Raw genomic sequence first — 22967 nt, forward strand, 5'->3', positions numbered from 1 at the left:
GATTTTAAATAATACTATATTATACATCGGACAAACCGGGTATGCATTGACACGTCATGTGATTACATCGTCACATTACGTTGACGCTGGTAACAAGAATTAATCGCTGTAATTATTTCTCCGCGCATTCTTGTTGCTGAACAAGAATCTATGAAAAGACAAATCTAGAAATTGGTTGAAAGTATACGTTTGATCGTGTAACTGGGACTTAATCGAGTTAATTTTTTCAAGGGTAATTTAATGGTAATTATAACGATATAACATACAAAACATTGAAATCTAATGTACTGCTCCTTCGTAATTCTATTTACACACAAAATCCTTCTAAGCTTGTCACATTCTTGTTGGGAAAATCCTAGAATAATGAGAACAAATTATTTATGCTATATATTATATCTACAAGAAAGGGAGAACCTAGAAACGAAAGAAAAGAAAGACCGGAACAAACATCCACATGTCGTACGAAAGTGAATATGATTAGTTAAAGACAAGTATAATAAGCGTGCAAGCCTTAGCTACAATTATTCATTCTCGCTTTTTTTACAATCAAAGCTTCTTACTTTTAATCCGTTAGAACAAACAAATTCCCTATTCTTTCCCGCTGTTCTTCTCATATTATCCACATTATAATTGTGTATTTGCAATTTCACTAATTACACAGGCACACAAAAAAAAAGTGTCTTGGCCGAGACACTACACTAGTGTATTCCCATGTACTTTTTCCCGCTGAATCCGAATCCGAAGTCAGAATTGTCAGATTGGCTAAAATTTATGAGATAACCACAAAAAATGCTCAAAAACACGAATTAAAGGCAAAAAAATTGTTTTTTTGTGGTTAGTACATGGGTACATGGGAATACACTAGTGTAGTGTCTCGGCCAAGACACTTTTTTTTGTGTGCCTGTTATTTTTGAAAATTTAGTTGGTTAAGAACAGGGGTGTCGAAAGTAGAGCTGGTGATTTACTTTGAAGGCTTCGAAGGCTTCGATGTTCCAACTTCGAAGCTTCGAAGAATCAAAATGATACAATTATTAATTTAATATAATAATAATAATAGTATCGCAATAGACATACATTTATAAAATTATATGACAAAATCCAAATAAAATTTCTAATGTTGTAATTATGTCGCTTATGTCGCAAATATATTTTTCGAAGCTTCGAAGCTGTCGAAGAGTAACAACCCTAGTCGAATGTGAGGAGGCTCGACTATTAAAAGCGCGTATTATATACATACATACACACGGCATGGCAAATGCATTGTTCAAAATTCTACCTGAGTTTAGTATCTGTGAGTTTCACATGCATGAAAGTAAATACGTAAGACTAAAAGTAAGTAAACAGCTTATACTCAATCCATATTTTTAAATCAATAAAAACTTAATTTTTAATTTTTTGACAACAGCCAGTAATCACGATGCACAAATATCTAGACACGATGCGTATCTGCCTGAATATATTCAAAATGGTATGATTCTCTTAGGGCAAGACATTTGTAACACCGTATGCATATCGAGCAGGTAAAAGATTTTCAGTTCAATTAACCATTAATTATTATCGGCAATAATAATAAGTATAAGATGAATCTTATACTTATTATTATTGCCGATTATTATTGGGGACCTAAGTCGTCTACAGACGATTCCGAGTCTCGACATCGAACTCGCGAAACTCATGTTCGACCGTTAGACGCCGTGCCGTCGTAAGCGGTGAGATCCCGACGACGGGCAGAGGCGCCGTACGGCAAACCGGGCTCGTGCGACGACCGGACCGCGAGGACCGGCCGCCTAGTAGTGTGTCACATTGTTTTGAGCCTTTCGACTCACGAAACTCCTAGAGATATCATTGCCACCTTTGACTAAATATTTATATTTGCGGATAATTGAATAGTTGTTTCAAAATACTTTGCGTTCTCCATACAAATCCATGCACACGCACAAAAGCACAGACACACACACACATATGTACACACGCCCGCATGCATACACAACCTTTGTAATTGTAATATTGAGCATCCGTTCCTTTCCACTTTTTCGTCGAAAAAGAAATAGGTTTGTTCTTTGTAGCTAAACTCTTTGTACGTTTCATCGTTTCTCTTTTTCTCTCCATTTAATTATATATATCGCAGGAATTCTAGATTCTGTCAGTAAAATTGTAAGTTGAGATTTTTATTAACTTATATTTATAAATATATTATAAATTATATTTATAAATATAAATATAATTATATAAGTTTATATTTATATTAATTTTTATTATATTTATATTAATTATGTTATATATTTACATTAATTTTTATTTATTTCACAATACCCCGGCTTTTTACGGATTCCCTAGGGATTTTACAAAAAAAAAAAATAAATTACACGAAATTCCTGCGACCTGTACTTATTTCGTCTTAAGTGCAGAAAGTATGACATATGACATAGCACAGCTACAAAGAACAGATCTATCGTTATCAAGTTAATGTAACACTTATGTTTAATTTGACTCGTCTATGTAATTATTCCTCCGCTATTCGTCAAAGTTATGATACTAATCATAATTTGTTTTGTCTAAAGAGATGATATAAATTATGCGACGTGCATAATGATGTTACTAAGATTTCTTTCAGCCGTCCAGACTATATTCCGCGTCTAAGGCAGAATGAGAAACATTTACATTGTCGGAATGGCTCTCATATTGACAGCAATTTTCGATCACCAAGTTTGCGAGTTATTTTATACGTTCGTATGGTCTGGGATCTTCTATCACTGTATGTAGCTTCTCCAGCCCTCCTTCTTTTACTACCAATGCACAGTATTTGAATGCTAAAACATCGATTACATCATATTACATAAAATAGCAAGATCCAAATAGAGCAAAACAGCGGATACTAAATAATTCGTCGTAAGTATGAATATTATTAAATACGTACAGTATACTTTGGTGAAATTGGCGAGAGCCCAAGCAGCCCAATGTTGACACGGAGGAGTATGATACACATCCAGCAGGCGTAATAATAGTCCAAACGAGCGATAATTGATATTACGTTCTGCATTTAAGTCCCAACTTTCAATCGCTTGCATTATATATTTAAGAACCTCCTTACGAGTTGGCTTTTCTATTGTCCAAGCGTCAATTCCATCAGATGCCATGTGTGCCAATATACCAGCAGCATTGTATGAAACCTATATAAATCAAGAAATATATTTATATGTGAGCATATTAAAAAAAAATGGAGAAAGAAAAGGAAAATACGAAACCTCGATTCCATCGCTATTAGAACGTAACAGATTGGCGAAGACGGTTACATATCGTTCCTGCATAAGATGGATCTAAAGATATTCGACTTCTGCTACATTGCCGAGCAAACCCATCATATTCCTCAACAGTTCTTCTTTATGTGGATATTGCTAGACACGTGATAGAATATTATATTACAGTAGAAACAAAAATTGCAGCTTAAGCTAAATATATCGTGTTTCAACCATCGAACGTATGTTGTAAGACAATGTAAGACATACCTGTACGCATTTGAGGAAGAGTGTCATGCCTTCCTCATCTAAGAATCGTTGGCAATTTATAGATGTTTCATCTGTCATATTCCACATAGTTGACCATGCAACTTCTAATACATCATCAAATATATTCATCTCCACTCTGTACTCGACCAATTTTAACATAGTTTGAACACAACCCAGTTTGCCGAGTAATCTTGTCTCTTTACCTTCTACTTGACAAGCTAAAGAATTTAATAGATATATGTCGATTCTTTGGACAAAACTTTTTGGCTCTGAGTGTTTGACTAAATGTAGAAGCACCTTTACAAGGGTTTCATAATTCGACATCTACAGAAATGAATGACAGTTACTGATAAAATATAACAGGGTATGTTGCGCAGAATAAAATCACACTAACGTTTTAACGTTGCGTTTAATGTTAAAAGAAACTCAAGTACAAAAAGAACGCTTATATATGCGCTACGCTTGCGGGCTTGCACGCTGAGGAGAATCTGGCGCAAACGCGGACGTGGTAAAACGTAAGAGGTAAAACAGGGAGCGCCGCTTTTAGGAACACGCAAGTGCTGCCAACGCAACATTTACCATTACCATCCAACACACCCCCTTAATGGTAAATCTATATACCAAAATAAAAAACATCCCCTCCCTTACGGAAAAACACTATTAGGAACTACTGAGAATCACTATTGAAAATCACTACTTGTAACACCAGTAGTAAATTCGCGGATTATTGAAGATCACTATTGGGGATTACAGTAATCCCACTATTGAGGATTACTGGAATCCACTGTTCGGGATTATTGAGATTTCACTAGTTAGGATTACTGGGATCCCACTATTCGTGATTACTGGGAGCTTATTATTGAGAATTACACTATTGGGAATCCCACTATTGGGGAATCCCAATAGTATATCCCCATATTACTGACTATTAGGATCCCGAAGGATAACGGCTATAATAAAATAAATTTTAATCAATTTATATGAGAGATATATATGTATTTTGCTTTTCTTATACTTTTGAGATAATAATATATGATACTTAATAATATTATATGAGATACTAAATAATTATCTTTGGAGCGCCGCGTTTTTAAGTTGAAAGAGCTTTTTATATTTCAGAATGTTCTTTGAGGTCAACAGGGTGCTTCATATCTCGAGTTCTTCGTACTGCGTTATTACATTTTTGCTTCACGGTCTTCTTCACGGTTTCATCAAGATTCTTTTCTTCGGGGAACTTTTCTTGAACGTAACCTAAAATATAGAATGCCCATTTTCAATTAAATACTGCTATTTATTAAAAATGGAAACTATAATGCATACCGTTTTACTCCTTTATGGAAAGACGCTTCAAAGGATAGTCAATATAAAATAAACGAAAAACTAAAACTGTACTTACATTTGATACAATCCACTTTCTGCGGGTCTAACTGTTTTTTCGCTTGAATGTTTTTATTCAAGTGGAGATTGGCGACCGTGCCTGTTAGAGAGGAACTAGCCAGTTCTTCTTTCGAAAAAACAAGCGACAGTAGATCACCTGCCAATTTCATGGCACTCGTATAATTACACTTCGCGAGGTTCTTCGCGCTCACATAGAGAGTTCCCTTTTTTCCAATATCAACCTTTTTTAAAATTGATTAAAAAGTTAGATTTAAAGCAGACAGGCAAAACAATTTTTTAATAGCTTGGAAACAAGTCTTATTACCTTGAGACCAGCAGAAGTAGGCGATGAAGAATTCTCTTCAGCTTTGGGTTTCACGGAAGCATCAGCAGATAGGAGATTTCCGTTTCTATCCACATTCTTATCCTTTAATAGTGTTTTTCCATAACAGTTCGGTTTCAAAGAAAGCTTAGGTGGTTCAACGTTTCTGTTTGCGTTGGCATTCTTCGTATCCGGGGTACATTTCGGCGATGTGCCGCTCGAATTATTAGATAAGTCATTAGTAGACGGTGGCTCATAATCGAAACCTTTATTAGAAACAAAAACATTACAGAAATTAGAAACGAGTATGATCATCAATGGATGTGTAAATGCGAATAGTAATAACACCTTGGAGGGGATTGATATAGCTGGAGAACCGCTTCGGTTTGTCTCCGACGAAGCATTTGACGTTATCTCGTCCTTTCGTACGTTACAGTTTAGTGTGCAAATAATTATTAAAAATTAAAAATTATTCGCTACACAAGTGCAATTTACTAATAATTATTACGTAACCCTATAATACCTTAATATGCGGAGAACTAGACAATGTAACATTTTTCTTTCCCTGTTTCGAGTTCACAGTCGGCACACGCTGCTTCTGCGTGACATGGCGTATGTATTTTGCGTGAAAATCCTTAGCCAAGATTTGTTGATTAAGCTCATTGTCACGCGGCAAATCATCATCATGGCGGGTCATCGAGTCATCGATAATCTCAATAACCTGAGTTTGTGGAATATTATCGTTAAGACTCGCTTTTTAAACCATTTCCGTGGCTAATGTCATTGTTTTTTGCAAATAAACCAAGATCTTCTTGCTTTCCTTTTTGATTTTGGGCAAGTCTGAAAATGTAGAATTTGTCAATGATTAATTTTCTGCGGATAGTATCGGAAATAAATTGTTCAAAAAAATTATAAAGTTGTTTAGAAAAATAAAAATCATTTCAAAACTACGAAATTACGGTAGATTTTTTTTCTTACACTAGTTGTAAATTGTAGGGCCCGCAGCCTAGTGTTTTCTTCTTTTAGATTTTTATTCTCTTTAATCAGTGACACCATTTTGGAGAGCAATTCCACCTTGGCTGTCGCTGTGCAGTTTGCATTTTCGTCTGAACTTGCGTCTTCCGGATCTGAATCAGTTGCCTGACAAAGATAAAAAGGATCTTGTGCATTTCAAATTGTCATTAATTATATCAATATACTCATGGGATGAGTGTATCAATATATACACATACATACATATATATCCCACGAATATATTGCTTATTGCTCGTTATATATTGATACACTCATCCCAGTGACTCCATTTTGGCAAGCAATTCCACCTTGGCTGTCGCTGTGCAGTTTGCATTTTTGTCTGAACTTGCGTCTTCCGGATCTGAATCAGTTGCCTGACAAAGATAAAAAAGATTTTGTGCATTTCAAATTGTCATTAATTATCAATATACTCATGGGATGATACATACATATACATACATATATATACATATACATACATATATATATATCCCACGAATATATTGCTTATTACTCGTTATATATTGATACACTCATCCCATGAGTATATTGATAACACAGGCCCACAAAAAAAAGTATATTGCTCTGTGGTTGAAACCACATTACTCCTATGTATTTTGATCCGCTGAACACGAATCTGCAATAAAAAATAGGGGTCGCCCAGAGGATTTCAAAGATAACCTCAAAAAACCGTAAAAAACCACGTTTTTTAGTGGTAAAGGCTAAAAAAAAAGAATATAATTTGTCTCAGGTCAAGACTGTGACCGAACGGTCCACCCGAGATCATCAATCGTACGCCCTCGAGCTCAAATCTACTTATAAATTTCACGGCCGCCACTCGATTTTAACCAAGAAACCGAGAAAGGCATTATAATAAATGAATTATCTTCCCAACCTTTCGATGCCCCGCCGATTCCTCTTTCCCCTTTCTGTTTCAGGTTTCCTTGCTTCGCCGCTGGATCTTGGATCGCCGCTGGACCACGGATTTCGGACCTCTGGACTGCAGCTGTGCACCGCTGACTGGACGTCTCTGGACCGCCGCTGGACCGCCTCTGGATCTCCCCGAGCGGACGTAGGATCGCCGACAGGTAGGATTAGGATCGGGTTGGTATATCGATCTGGTAAGGGTACCGCACACGAGTGAATCTAATATTCCCGTTTTGATAGGTAAAATATAATTTATTTTCCTGTTTCAGTATACAAGTATTCGGTCGAAAAGAAGTACGTATCGCTAATGCTATCGCGTTGTTATATATGTACTGGCGATCTAACGCGTCGCCCGCGGGTATTGCCGTTTGGTTGTAGAGTATCTCGTCGACCGGCTCTGGTGAGATCTCTCGGGCAACTCCTCGATGCTCCGGTCTCGCTGGGCCTCCCGGCCGTCGGGCTGGTTCCCCACTCCGAGACTGGCCCGCCCATGATCACGCTTGCGTCGGATGTGGCCTTTGTGCTACGGTGCGTGGCTACTGTTCGCTTCCGCGTTCCTCGCTAATTGTTCGCGTATGCCTTGCTCGCGAACAATACCTTGGATACGCATTCCTTGGTTTTTTTTTCATATTTTCGACTTCGCTTAATTCGACTCGAAGCACGTACGCTCGCTTTCACCATGTTCGAGAATGTTCTCGACTCGTCGCTTTCCCCTCGCTTCTCGAACCTTCGATCCGCTTCTACGCGATGTTTCGTTTCCCGGTTATTTTACCGCGGTTTTGCTACTCCCTTCGATCATCGTAACATGTCCCTACGGGGCTTGGAAACGTAACCTCGCGTTTACATTATGAAGCGCTTCGCTACCTATCGGGGCGATGATTTCGTGACGCCGTCCGCACACCTGGGTCGTTCGCGCTACATTACGACTCATGGTTTGCGTTTTAGCGATCCGCTTACCACACGGTGGCGGGTCTTCATGGGAGGCACCCTCGTGACCCACTGGGTCCATTTCTATCGCGACATCTCGAAGATTACGCTTGGTTCGAGATCTCGAGACCCGGTGGTCGGATAACGTCGCGGATGGTACCGCTGTACCCCAGGGGCACCGTTGGACCCTGCTCGCCCGTCAGTTCTCGCGGCGGAGCCGTGGTTCGCGTTTTCGCGATCCAGGGGTCCGATCGCACTGATGTTTGTTTAGTCGTCCTTAGGGGACTCGCACGCATGTTCTCCTGACGAGAGACTCGATCGATATGGCCCGGATTGGTTTAATCGCTTACCATGCACCGTGGTACCCGTTTTTCGGGTTCTACACTCCTGACATATTGATTGCCGGCAGGACCGTCTTACTTGGACCGCCGGTAATCCCCTCACATCATTAAATCATCCACCATACCGGTGGTTCGCCTAAACTGCTGACCATGCTCCCTGTCATATTTAATTTCCACCGTGGATGGTACCTTAGCTCGCGCTATCCGTGGAACCTAATGCACGGTCTACACGGTATTCCGCACTTACCATTTACGGCCCGATCGTTATGCTGCTGTAGGTCGGCCTTTATGCCTCGCGTCTGCATAACCTAAGGTTCGTTTCACACGACCTTTTTCGTCGCGCTATCGCGTTATTCGCGTTGTTTTCTACGTCGGTGCTCATAGCGCCTTGAACCTGTGTGACTTGGTTTTTCGGCCTTTTTGCCGTTAATCTAAACTAATATAAGTGGGTTTTTTGACGGAAACCAAAGAGAAAACTCATTTGTCAAAGGAAATTGCATGTATTTGATGCTTTATATCAGAACAAACAAAGCCAAAACGAACAATGTATACCTACTTGGCGGTTCTGCCAGATGTCTTTTAGGAACAGAACAAAACAAAAAAAACCAGGAATTCAATTCATTTCCCCTCACTTGGATTGGGTTACATAAATCTATAATGCGCAAAAAACAAACAAAACAACTAACATCCTCGATTTACGCGCTCGCATCTTATTCTCTAATTTGTCTTATAAATTTGTGCCGCCGGCTTCTTCTCCGCTCGCCTCCTTGGTTCGATGAGCGGCTGCGACAGCACTCGGTTCTCCGTTACCGTTGGCCCCTGTTTTCGCATCGCCGCTGTTCTCGCAGGCGCAGCCGTCGGCTGCAAACTCCCCGTCAGCGGGGCTTCGCGGTACTCCGCGGATGACCCGCTCGTGACCAATATAGCAGTCGATGGTTGCGACTTCTTCTGCCTCCACTTTTCGCGCCGCTTAGCTAGCTGCTCGGCGTGCTCCACTTCATACAGGTTTTTCGTCTTCCTTCTTGCTGCTCATGCCGCTTTTCTTTTATGCGCCCCGCGCGTCTCGAACGTGTAACTACGCTCGTGTTTATATTCTACGCGTATTTTATCCGCGTATTCGTCCATTTGGCCGCCGTCGTCCACGTCATCGTCGTCGTCCGCGTCGCTGTCACTGGTGTCCTCATCCCGGAAGGTCACGGTGTCGTGTTCTTCGTGTGCCGTTCCTGCTGCCGGTTGCTCATCACCATCTTGTCGCTCTTCGTTCGATCCGTGTCCCGCTCCACTGGGGCCTGGTTCTGGTGTTGGTTGTCTCTCGGGTGTAGTTTCCCGTTCGACCACTACGCTCGGTGACTCAATCGTCTCTTGCTGCGCGACTTCTTCCGGTTCCTCAAGACCGTATTTATTTAGTCTCTCGGGACGGAATTTTGTCCTTGCATATACCGCCGGATCCCTTTCTGTGAATCCCACCATGTATGGACGGTCGCACTGGATTCCTATACTTTCTTGAGACGGAGGTTTGTCCGGTTCGTCCCCGGGGTCCCCCAGTACATATTCGTCTTTAGTTTGTCGATTGTTATTAATCTCTCTCTGATCGTCGCCCTCCTCGAGGATTCGCGTCGACACATCCATTTCTTGATCACGCACGTCAATCGTGATTCGAAACGGTGGCTGTTCCCTCGCCCTGGGGTATCTTACTGCTACTGCTACCATCGCATTCGCCTTGATCGTGCCGTCGAGTGGATCGAGTACGTCTGCTTCTTCGCATCGTGCGAAATTACGTCCCTTCGCCTCCTCTAGCTCGACGATGGCTTGGATCATGCGTTGATTCGCAATCGCCTCTTCGCGTACCACGCGGTTCCCCTCGGCATATACGTCCTCAGGCAGGTGCTGTGCGTACGCCTCGGCCAAATCAATCATCTGGCGCGCTCGCTGCTGCTGCTCGTTCGCCACCTTTTGCGCTTTCACTTTACGCATTATCGCGCGTCGTCGATCGTCGTTCGTTAACTCCATTTTCACCGTCGTTTTCGCTCTACCTCGAACAATTACTTGTTTACGGCACGATGTGCGTCGGCGAATTGCTTTCGTCGATCGCCGATTTCGCGCCGCGGTCGCTGACCTCGCGCGCGCTCCCTCGCGGATCTTTCGCGCGTCACTCTTGTCGCTACGTACCGCGTGATCGAAATGTTTCGGATTTCGTGATTTTACTTCCTCGTCACGAATCGCGCTGAATTTCACGAATTTTCCGTGTTTATCGCGTTTCTGGTTCTTCACGCGTATTTTCGCACGCCACTTCAACGTTTTAGGATTACGCCTTATTCGCGATTTTCGATTTTTTCGCGCACTCGCGTTGGCACTCCCCGTCATTGTCGGTCGGGCCACTTCCGTTTCCATGTTCGCACGCTCCTTTTTCACGTAATCAATCGTCACCTTTTGCTTGATCGAGATTTTCACTGTTTCTTCTTTATTTTTCAGGCCATCGTGGGACCTTGGTTCCTCCCCTTGGATGGATTCGTCGTCGCCGTCGTGGGATGATTTCTCCTCTTCGTGGGTGGATTCGTTGTCGTCGTTGTTGGATTCCTCCGCCGGCTCGCTCACCGGGGTAAGTACTCCGTTTTCTCTTTTAGTTTTTATGCTTACTTGCCCCTCCTGTCTTAGGCTGCTGTGGATTCTTAGTCCTTGGTAGAATTCTTCGTAATCCACGGTGGTTGCATCGCTGTCGCATTCTTCTTTCCACATCGCGTTCAGTCGCGCCCCAACTGGTGCGTCTGAATCCGATATCTCGATTATGTCTTCTTGCGGTTGGACTTCTCTTCCCTCGTCGTCGGATGAGAGTAGTACTCGGTCCATAATCGCTCTCCAGCGTTCCTCCGGTTCGCTCCCTTCGTCCTCGGGATCGGGATTGGTCGGATCGTTGATCTCTACGATGTCGTGGTCTTGCTGGTTTCGCCCGCGCGCATCGACTGGTTCGCCTTCTTCGTCGTCGCTCGTGTCTAGGTACCTCTGCACGATTGCGCGCCATGGTTCTTCCTCCTCTCCGGCGCTCGTAACCTCTCTATGTCGGTCGTCTGACGATTCGCTTAGCTCGATAGTGCTTTCACCGCGCCTATTCCCTACGTTCCCCCACTCGCTCTGCGAATCTTCGGTTTCGAGTACGTCGTCCTCGGTGACGGCTCCTCCCCGTCTTTCGCGTCGGTGGTCTGGAATTTCCGTATTGCTCTCTTCGTCTCGCGACTCATCGAGATTGATTATTTCGTCGTCGGTGACGACTTCGCCCCGTTCGTCATTGGTGACGACTTCGCCCCTCTCGTCACTTTCATGGCTGGGGTGGTCTCCCGTGCTGTCCCATCGCCTGTTTTCGTGCCACTCGACGTCCTCTTCGTCCTCCGTGTCGATTTCGTCGAGTTCGTCGTCTCGGTCCTCCTCGATCGACTCCCCGTCAATCTCGGTTTCACCGTCGATGACGTCTTCGCCCCATCGGTTCTGCCGATTGTCTTCCTTGGTCTCGGTCGACTCCCCGTCAATGTCGGAATTGCCCCCGACTTCGACGTGGTCCTCGTCGTCCTGGTCGTCCACTCCTAGTCTGGCCCGACGGTGCGGTTTCAATTGTCGAGAATTGAACACCCCCATGGCCTGTCCGTCTAGATCCTCGATCAGGTACGCATTAGGTCGTATCACCCTTTGCACCCGGTATGGTCCCTCGAAAACTAGGTGGAGTTTGCTGGTTAATTTTCGACTTGCGGCGTCCGCGGTTCGTCCGCGCAGCTTGATCCATATTTCTTGCCCTTCGTGGTATTCGGCTGTCTCGTGCTTGTCCGCTTGAATCTTCCGTTTGCGCGCCGCCTCGGCCAATCGTTCTCGCGCTCGTTGGACTTTGTCCGCCCATGGCAGTCCCTCAGCGTCGTCGAGAGGAATCAGCGCGGGATCGATCGCGGGTAAATGACCTATTTCCCCGTCATTGAGCTCGCTCGGAGTGAATCCGTGCGAGGAATGTTGCGTATGATTGATGACCTCCTGCGCGCGACTAATTATACGGTGCCACGCGTGTTGCCTATGGCTCGCATACGCGCGTATAATTCGGCCTATTTCCCTCATAACGCGCTCCACGGGATTTGATTGTGGGTTATACGGTGAAGTACGCTGCACATTGAATCCTTTAACTCGCGCGAACTCGCGCCATCGTTCCGTCCGAAACTGTCCGCCGTTGTCGGTCAGTATATTTTGCGGAATTCCGATTTCGACGAAAAATCGATTCTCCAAATGGTCGATTATTGTTTCTAATTTTTGATTTTTCATCGGAAAGAATCGAACATATTTGGAAAATTGATCCATTGTAACGAGAATATATTTGTATCCCTGCCCCGTTGCTGGCAACGGGCCAAAGATATCCATCGATAGCGTGTCACCCGGCGCTTTGGGCAATTGGTAATATTGCGTTCCTACGGTGGCTCTGGTATAATACTTTGTCGCTTGACACGTTTCGCATGACGCCACCACGTCGCGTGCTACTCGCGCTAAATTTACCCCGTGGAAATATCGTTTTAAGAAATCGTACACTTTGTCCGTGCCAAAATGTATCAGTAATTCATGCGTCGCCCGTGCCAATTTCCACGTAATGTTTCGCGGTAACGCTATCCTATCGCCATTTTGGTGTCTCACGCGCATAATCCCTTCGCGTTCGTATGCCCTTTCGGGATCTACGCGTGCCATTTCGCGTAATTTTTCGTCGTTCGCTTGTGCCCTACGGATTATGTCGAGCCATGCTCGCGTATCGCTACCCTCGGTTACATTGTCAATTAACGCGATTCGTTTATCGTCTTTGTCCGCGTTTACGTTCACTCCTCGTCGCGAAAGAGTGTCCGCAATCGCGTTTTCTTTTCCCGGTAAGTGTATTATTTCCAAGTCAAATTCTTGGAGAAACGCAAACCAACGCGCGATTCTCGCGTTGTTTTGCACACAAGTGCTCAGAAATTTGAGCGCTTGATGATCGGTATGCACTCGTACGTGCCGCCCCAACAACAACGTGTGCCATTTTCGCAATGCCCATACGAGCGCTAAACATTCCAGTTCGGTTATCGTGTAATTAACTTCCGCGCCTTTGAGGCTTCGACTCGCGTAGCCTATCGTTTGTTTCACGTCCTCGGCATCCGGTCGATACTGATATAGCCGCGCCCCAAGACCTGTTCTTGCCGCGTCCACATATATTCCGTATCGCGCGTCGGCATTGAACAAATATAAATCCGGTGCCTCGTGAAACGCCTGCTTTATCTCATTAAACGCCGTCTGTCTCGCGCTCGTCCATTCAAATTGTCGACCTTTTTGCAACAGTTCTTCTAAGGGTTTTGTCATTCTTGCCAAGTTTTTAATGAACCTCCGGTCCCAATTTATTAGTCCAAGAAACGACTGTATCTGTTTTTTATTTCGTGGTCGTTCGAAATTCGCAATGGCCCCTCGCGTCTCTTCGTTTATCTCGGCTTTGATTTCGTTGAAGGTGTGTCCAAGAAATCGTATTTCTTCGCGCAGAAACTCACATTTATCGCGATTTAACCGGAATCCTGCCCGTTCTAGTCTCGTTAATACCCACTCTATATGCATCAAATGTTCCTCTAGTGTGTTCGACGCAATCAACACGTCATCGAGATACGTTAGCAACCATTCTTGGTCTCCTAACGCTTCGTTCATGGCCCGCGTGAATGATGCTCCTGATGTTTTTAGTCCGAAAGGCATACGCTGAAATACGTATGTCTGCCCATCGAACAGAAAACCCGTGTATTTCTGTGAGTCTTCGTCAAGTGGGATCTGCCAAAAGGCATGGCTAACATCTAGTGTCGTAAAATATTTGTTTTTTCCGATTCGCCGAAACACCTCCTCTATCGTGGGTGGTTGGGCGTGGTCGTTCGACATCTGTTTGTTCGCTTCGCGTGCGTCTAAGCACAATCGAATATCCCCGTTCTTCTTAATGACGACTACTAATGGGTTGACAAACTGCGTTGCTTGCTTACGAACGATTCCCTTCTGTTCGAGATCCTTTATATAGGCTCTAACGCGATTCATGTGTACCTCGGGAATTGGGTAAGTCTTTTTCTTGTATGGCCGCGTTATATTCATTTCGATATGATGTTGGTAATGGTTCACCCGGCCTATTTCCCCGTTGAATAATTTCGCGTGTCTATCGATAATTTCTTGCAGTCGCGCCTTCGCCTCGTCGCGCCTGATCGCATTCACGCGTCGCATCGTCGGTTCTAGCTCCCGCCGAAATTTCACGTCGATATGTTCGTCGCACGCGAGCATCATTCCGTATTTCACGAGGAAATCTATCCCAAGCACTATTTCGTACGCCAAGTTCTCTACTATAAAGAATTCGTGAGCGTATTGTTTGCTTCGATATTCGAACATTAATCGCGCTTTACTGGATATTACGGAGCCTCGTTCGGAAAATGCTCCTCTAAGAGTGAATTTTTTTATCGGTACTATCTCTATATTTTCGTTCGCTTCGCGCAGTTGTTCGTAGAACGCCCTTGTCATGGCCGTTACTTGTGCGCCTGTATCTACTAACGCTTTTGTCGAACAATTACCGAATTTGATTTCAATCATGGGCACATCTGGCTGTATGACCTTGGCCGATTGTCCCTTTTCGATGTCGTCGTCGAGTTCACGAATGATTTCGCGCGTCTTTATTATATTTACCGGCCCGGTTGTTTGTTCGGTCGGTTCTACTGCGACTACTTCCTCGTCCGTTCCTGACTGTTCTTCATGACGGTTCTCAACTTGGTCGTCGCGAGTTATCGCGTAACATTTCTTTTCGCCCTCGTCATCGTTGTTCGAACTTGCCCCGTCGTCGTCGTTGTTCGGATCGTTGTCAGTATCGTCGTCTCGATCGCGCTCCTCTTCATCCGCATATTTACCCGTCGTTATCGCGGCTAACTTTCTACCGCTCGGTTTAACCGAATTCGTCTTCGCCATATTGTTTTTCGCGTACGCGCCGCGTTCTCGCGCGCGTTCGTTTTCTCTTTCACGCGTATATCGTGTAACTCGTGGCTTTCCCTCGCCATCGTCGCTATCTGGCAATTCGACTATATCGACGTCACTTTTCCGCTTTTCTTCGGGCTCGGTCGTTTTCCTCCAGCCATACGATTTGTTTAACGACTGTTGCCCCGTTTGGCTAGCTGTATCGCGTCTGTTGGAATTGTTATAACTACCTCCTGCCTGCCGGATATTCGCGTTCGAGTTATTCTGCCGGGTCGAATTACTAGTGCTTTTCGCAGTTCCTTGCAATTTGTAACCGTTGATTTCGCGTCGTTAGCTCGTCGCGCCTCGCCCCGTAATCTGCGGGTTTCGCGTTCGTTTTCGAGTGTGTCCAACATTGAAATCATTTCGTTTACATTTCTGACCACTGACGGTCTTAATTCTCGCGCTATGTCTACGTCGAAATGTTCGCGTATCGTCTGCACGATCTCCTCGTCGCTCATTGGCGGTAAAAGAGTTTTCGCTTGTCTCGCCACATTTAACGCGTATTCCGTCATTGTGCCGTCTACGTTCGGTTTATATTTGCCAAAGTAAATCTGCTGACGAAATCGCATCTGCGCTTGACAGCCCCAAAATTGTTGTGTAAACGCTCGTTTAACTTCATATATATCGGTCGCGTTTTGTAACTCGTACCATTGGCTGGCCGCACCCCGCATACTTCTGCCGAAATAATGCAGCTGTTCTTCTTCCGGTACGTTCTCGTATCGCGCCAATTTATCAAATTTTTCGAGAAATCTAATCGGATTTTGCTTATCCGTTTTTCCCCGATACACTAGCTCGTCAAATGGGTTTTTAATCCATCCGCCTCGAGGTAATCTCACGTTCACCGGTACTAAGTCTAACGTCGCATTGCGTCCGGCCGTTACACCGTCGTAGATCCGGGAGTCGTCCTTATGGTCGGGTTGTTCGCCCGCACCTGACTCGCGTTCGCTCCGATTGTTTTCGATGTATCGCCTAACTTCGCGTTGACGTTCCCGTGTAAGTTCTAATTCCTCGGTCATGCGCCGCATTTGTTCTAAGAGTTCCGCGTTTTGTCTAATCAATTCTCGATTTTCCAACTCCACGCGTTGATTACTCAAATTCAATGCTTGACTATTTTCACCGTTCGCATTCAGCGTTTCGTGCTGCGTTTGCGTTTGGTTCTCCATATTGCCCGCCTCGTCTTGATAAACGATTATGGGAATATTTTGATTCGCGCTTATTTGCGCTAAATTCTCGCGGATTTGCTCTTCCGTTAGAGCTGGTCCGTATGATCGTGTATGTACGCCCGCGGGTGTCCTTTGTAGGTTTGGCATACCCGTTTGAGACTTTCCTCGCGTCGCCTTACCACGACGTTCTTTTTTCGGCCCCGTCTCGTCGCGTGATTTTAGCCCCTTTTTTGCAAAATTTTCCGATCGCTAACGTTTTTCCGTCGAATCGCCACGCCCCGCTCGTACGACCCTCTCAACGCGTTCTTTAGTCGCCGTATCGTGTTACCGTACGGTTTCGCGTTCCCATGGTGCACGTTGTTTTAGCAGTTCGCCCAATTCGGTATTTTTTACGTTGCTATATCAGTTTCGCTTCGGACTTAATCGCATTCGACAGGTTTTACCCGATTATATGCTAAATAGCTATTTGCTTCCCACCCGGTATGTAACACGCTCGGATTTCAAATCTCGACTTTCGCGCTTCCCGGTATGTGAGAGGTTTGCCGGGATACTGTTCGTATCGCCGCTGAAATGTAACGGGTGTCTTGAAAACACTTTTTCCGCTAATTTAATTTTTTCTATTTTTTCGACTCGAATTGTCGTTAGCTACACGATCCCGTTTGGAATGCGTATTTTTCGCGTTTTGAAAATTTTCGTGCCGATTCGCGTCAAACCCTCGTACGTCTTAACACGATTCTGTAATGCCACGGGCTCTCGCTTCGCAGCTTCGTGTCCTCGATATCGCACGTTGTTGCAGAGTCTTTTACACACGTTCTATCGCTTCGCACTATTTTCCACGCTATTATTTTCAAATTTTCGCTCCTAAGCTACGCACCGTTTTTATTCAATCTATCGCTATATCTCGACCTTTATGACGTTTTTCTAAGGTTCTGCGGTCAGCGCCGTACGTTTACATAACGCGATTCAGTATAGTCGCTGCCCTAAATACTAACGACTTCGCGTCCTATCTCGCACGAGGTTACGCACTGCCTCTAAACACTTTTCTATTCGCTCTTCGGTCTATAGGAATTTCGATTATTTATTTTCCGATCGCACTTTCAGAACAGGAATTTGTTTCCTTAAACGCTACTATTAGTGATAATTTTCTCACGTTTGTCACGGTCACTGTAACTCAGCGTTCACCGTGTCCTGTCACGGTCGCCATTCGGTTAAGGCTTTTTGGCCTTCCGTGCGCCAGGCAGGCAATCGTTACGGCGTTTAACCGGCTCTTTACCGAAATTACAGCATTCACGGCGCGTTCGTCACAATGACCCTTCCAAACGTTCGAAAACCTCTTACTTCGCGTGTTTTACTATGTGACCGAAGGGTCCACCCGAGATCATCAATCGTACGCCCTCGAGCTCAAATCTACTTATAAATTTCACGGCCGCCACTCGATTTTAACCAAGAAACCGAGAAAGGCATTATAATAAATGAATTATCTTCCCAACCTTTCGATGCCCCGCCGATTCCTCTTTTCCCTTTCTGTTTCAGGTTTCCTTGCTTCGCCGCTGGATCTTGGATCGCCGCTGGACCACGGATTTCGGACCTCTGGACTGCAGCTGTGCACCGCTGACTGGACGTCTCTGGACCGCCGCTGGACCGCCTCTGGATCTCCCCGAGCGGACGTAGGATCGCCGACAGGTAGGATTAGGATCGGGTTGGTATATCGATCTGGTAAGGGTACCGCACACGAGTGAATCTAATATTCCCGTTTTGATAGGTAAAATATAATTTATTTTCCTGTTTCAGTATACAAGTATTCGGTCGAAAAGAAGTACGTATCGCTAATGCTATCGCGTTGTTATATATGTACTGGCGATCTAACGCGTCGCCCGCGGGTATTGCCGTTTGGTTGTAGAGTATCTCGTCGACCGGCTCTGGTGAGATCTCTCGGGCAACTCCTCGATGCTCCGGTCTCGCTGGGCCTCCCGGCCGTCGGGCTGGTTCCCCACTCCGAGACTGGCCCGCCCATGATCACGCTTGCGTCGGATGTGGCCTTTGTGCTACGGTGCGTGGCTACTGTTCGCTTCCGCGTTCCTCGCTAATTGTTCGCGTATGCCTTGCTCGCGAACAATACCTTGGATACGCATTCCTTGGTTTTTTTTTCATATTTTCGACTTCGCTTAATTCGACTCGAAGCACGTACGCTCGCTTTCACCATGTTCGAGAATGTTCTCGACTCGTCGCTTTCCCCTCGCTTCTCGAACCTTCGATCCGCTTCTACGCGATGTTTCGTTTCCCGGTTATTTTACCGCGGTTTTGCTACTCCCTTCGATCATCGTAACATGTCCCTACGGGGCTTGGAAACGTAACCTCGCGTTTACATTATGAAGCGCTTCGCTACCTATCGGGGCGATGATTTCGTGACGCCGTCCGCACACCTGGGTCATTCGCGCTACATTACGACTCATGGTTTGCGTTTTAGCGATCCGCTTACCACACGGTGGCAGGTCTTCATGGGAGGCACCCTCGTGACCCACTGGGTCCATTTCTATCGCGACATCTCGAAGATTACGCTTGGTTCGAGATCTCGAGACCCGGTGGTCGGATAACGTCGCGGATGGTACCGCTGTACCCCAGGGGCACCGTTGGACCCTGCTCGCCCGTCAGTTCTCGAGGCGGAGCCGTGGTTCGCGTTTTCGCGATCCAGGGGTCCGATCGCACTGATGTTTGTTTAGTCGTCCTTAGGGGACTCGCACGCATGTTCTCCTGACGAGAGACTCGATCGATATGGCCCGGATTGGTTTAATCGCTTACCATGCACCGTGGTACCCGTTTTTTCGGGTTCTACACTCCTGACATATTGATTGCCGGCAGGACCGTCTTACTTGGACCGCCGGTAATCCCCTCACATCATTAAATCATCCACCATACCGGTGGTTCGCCTAAACTGCTGACCATGCTCCCTGTCATATTTAATTTCCACCGTGGATGGTACCTTAGCTCGCGCTATCCGTGGAACCTAATGCACGGTCTACACGGTATTCCGCACTTACCATTTACGGCCCGATCGTTATGCTGCTGTAGGTCGGCCTTTATGCCTCGCGTCTGCATAACCTAAGGTTCGTTTCACACGACCTTTTTCGTCGCGCTATCGCGTTATTCGCGTTGTTTTCTACGTCGGTGCTCATAGCGCCTTGAACCTGTGTGACTTGGTTTTTCGGCCTTTTTGCCGTTAATCTAAACTAATATAAGTGGGTTTTTTGACGGAAACCAAAGAGAAAACTCATTTGTCAAAGGAAATTGCATGTATTTGATGCTTTATATCAGAACAAAGCCAAAACGAACAATGTATACCTACTTGGCGGTTCTGCCAGATGTCTTTTAGGAACAGAACAAAACAAAAAAAACCAGGAATTCAATTCATTTCCCCTCACTTGGATTGGGTTACATAAATCTATAATGCGCAAAAAACAAACAAAACAACTAACATCCTCGATTTACGCGCTCGCATCTTATTCTCTAATTTGTCTTATAAATTTGTGCCGCCGGCTTCTTCTCCGCTCGCCTCCTTGGTTCGATGAGCGGCTGCGACAGCACTCGGTTCTCCGTTACCGTTGGCCCCTGTTTTCGCATCGCCGCTGTTCTCGCAGGCGCAGCCGTCGGCTGCAAAGACCAACCAGAATTTTATTGGTAAACGCACAAACACACTTGTGTCATGTTGAAGAGAGAAAGAGAGAGAGAGAGAGAGAGAGAGAGAGAGAGAGAGAGAGAGAGAGAGAGAGAGAGAGAGAGAGAGAGAGAGAGAGAGAGAGAGAGAGAGAGAGAGAGAGAGAGAGAGAGAGAGAGAGAGAGAGAGAGAGAGAGAGAGAGAGAGAGAGAGAGAGAGAGAGAGAGAGAGAGAGAGAGAGAGAGAGAGAGAGAGAGAGAGAGAGAGAGAGAGGGAGAGGAGAGAGAGAGAGAGAGAGAGAGGGAGAGAGAGAGAGAGAGAGAGAGAGAGAGAGAGAGAGAGAGAGAGAGAGAGAGATTTATTAGCTGCAGTAGCTACATATAGTAGTATCACATAAACATCACATAGTAATAATCACATAGTTTCATACATTGCAACTTAATACCGTTTTCTTATTTATACTATACCCCCCGCTCCCTCCCCCTAATATGTTTCATTAATGCTCCTTTAAATCCCTTCAAGGTTTGCTCATCTTTCACCTCGTTCGGCAAATCATTGTACATTTTAAATCCGTCGTGCAACAACATTTTTTGTTCCTCTCTAGTCTTACATCTAGTAATACACAGATTTTTACCCTTTCTCGTGTCTCTATTGCTTCTTGTTTGCACCATTTCTATATCTCTACTTAAGTATTTCGGACACAATTCATTCACTATCTTATACACTAGTATACAAACATTATACTCGATTCTTTCTTTAACATACATAAACTTTAACTCTTCTATCATATTCCTAATTTTCTCCTTCCTATCTCTCCTTAGAATAATTCTCATCCCCTGATTTTGCAGTTTTTGCAAACGCTGTACATTAGTTTCACTTAATCCTACCAGAATCGACGCACAATATTCAAACAGCGGCGCTACAACTGTATTATATATCTTACATCTCATGTCCCGCGACATATCCTCACTAACTCTGCGCAAAACTCCAAGCTTAGCCCCTGCTTTTCTACTAATATAATCCGCATGAGCCGAGAAATTTAGATTTTTATCTATTATTATTCCTAAGTATTTTATTTCATTTACCATTTCTAGTATTTCCCCTTTTAATTTGATTACCACATTACTTTTAACGACTGTTTTTCTAACACCTCTAATTATCATAACTTTCGTTTTATTTACATTTACAACTAATCTATTTTTATCTAACCATTCCTCTATTTTTACCATTTGTTCATTTAAATTATCATTAATTTCTTGACTCGAGAACCCCGTGGTATATATCACGGCATCATCGGCAAACAATCTTACAACACAATTATCATTAATAACCTCCGCAATATCGTTTATGTATAACAAAACTAACAATGGTTCTAAAACAGATCCTTGCGGTACTCCCAAATCCACACCAATGGGATTTGACAATAATCCATTAAATTTGACCCTTTGCGTTCGTTTTCTTAAATAGCTCTTGAACCACTTTAATACTGTTCCTTTAATCCCAAATGCTTTAAGTTTTTTTAACAAAATTTTTCTATCCACAACCTCAAACGCTCTTTTTAAATCTAAGAAGATTACTCCTATCATCTTTCTCTCTCCAATTGTTTTTTTCCAACTTGATATCACCCATTGCAACGCTGTTTCGCACGAATGCTTAGCTCTAAATCCCGATTGACTTTCATTAATTAATTCATTCTTATCTAAATATTCCACTATCTGTCTATGAGCCAATATCTCCAGTACTTTTTCATACACCGGTAATTTGTTTATCGGCCTGAATTCCTCAATCTTTATTGTTCCTCCAATTTTCGGCACAGGAACAACAACCGACTCCTTCCATTCGTCCGGAAATATTCCCTATTCAAGTGACTTATTGAATATATGCGCTATTTTGTGGCCAGCTACTTCCATTACAAATTTCATTACTTCTACTGTAATTCCTTCTTCCGTACCTGACTTATTAGGTAACTTCCTAACAATACTTTTTAAACTTTCATCTTCTATTTTTTGAAATACCTCCATAGTACTATCTGTATATATCACATGGTCTACTTCATCCTCACTCCATTCATCCTTTCTTAATTGTGTAACACTATCCACAAAATACTTATTAAATATATCGGCCATTTCTTCTACATTACTTATCGCTACATTATTATATCTTAATTCCCTGTACTCTTTGCCACTATCATTTCCTTTCAGTATTTCTTTCAAAACCTTCCACATTTTTTTCGGATTTTTCTTACTGTCATCTAATCTCTCTTTTAAGTATTTCCTCTTCGCTTTCCTACACATATCTACAGTTTTATTTCTTATTTGCCGAAATATTTCCCAATCCTCACTACATTTATTTATACGAGCCGCTCTATACGCCATATCTCTCTGTCGCATTTGTTTATAAATTTCGTCACTAAACCATGACTTTCCCAGCCATTCCTTTCTTATTACTATCTCTTTATTCGGCGCAACAACATCTAGGCATTTCACAATCGCACTTATCGCAACATTCGCCATTTCATCAATACCATTCTCCTCCACCTCACCAAGTTTGCTCTCCACTAGCCTCATAAATTCCAAAATATTCATTCTTTTATAATCTCTGCGAACAATCTTTCTATCCGTTTCCCTATCTATTTTTCCTTTCCGATTTATTACTATCATAGAGTGGTCCGTTATTTTTGGTTCATGTCGCACTTCTACCTCAACATCTTCATTAGTAAAGACTAAATCT

At 44.0% G+C, this 22967-nt stretch overlaps 1 pseudogene; it reads right to left on the bottom strand.

Annotated features, from left to right (window-relative positions):
* Nucleotides 1-2392: 2392 nt before the first annotated feature.
* On the bottom strand, nt 2393-8155 carry LOC139777758 (protein zer-1 homolog; annotated as a pseudogene).
* Between the last annotated feature and the right edge of the window lie 14812 nt (nt 8156-22967).

Source organism: Temnothorax nylanderi, unplaced genomic scaffold (genome assembly GCF_030848795.1).
Source record: "Temnothorax nylanderi isolate EJ_2023f unplaced genomic scaffold, tnyl_v1.0 TNYL_tig0161_pilon, whole genome shotgun sequence".
Taxonomy (NCBI): domain Eukaryota; kingdom Metazoa; phylum Arthropoda; class Insecta; order Hymenoptera; family Formicidae; genus Temnothorax; species Temnothorax nylanderi.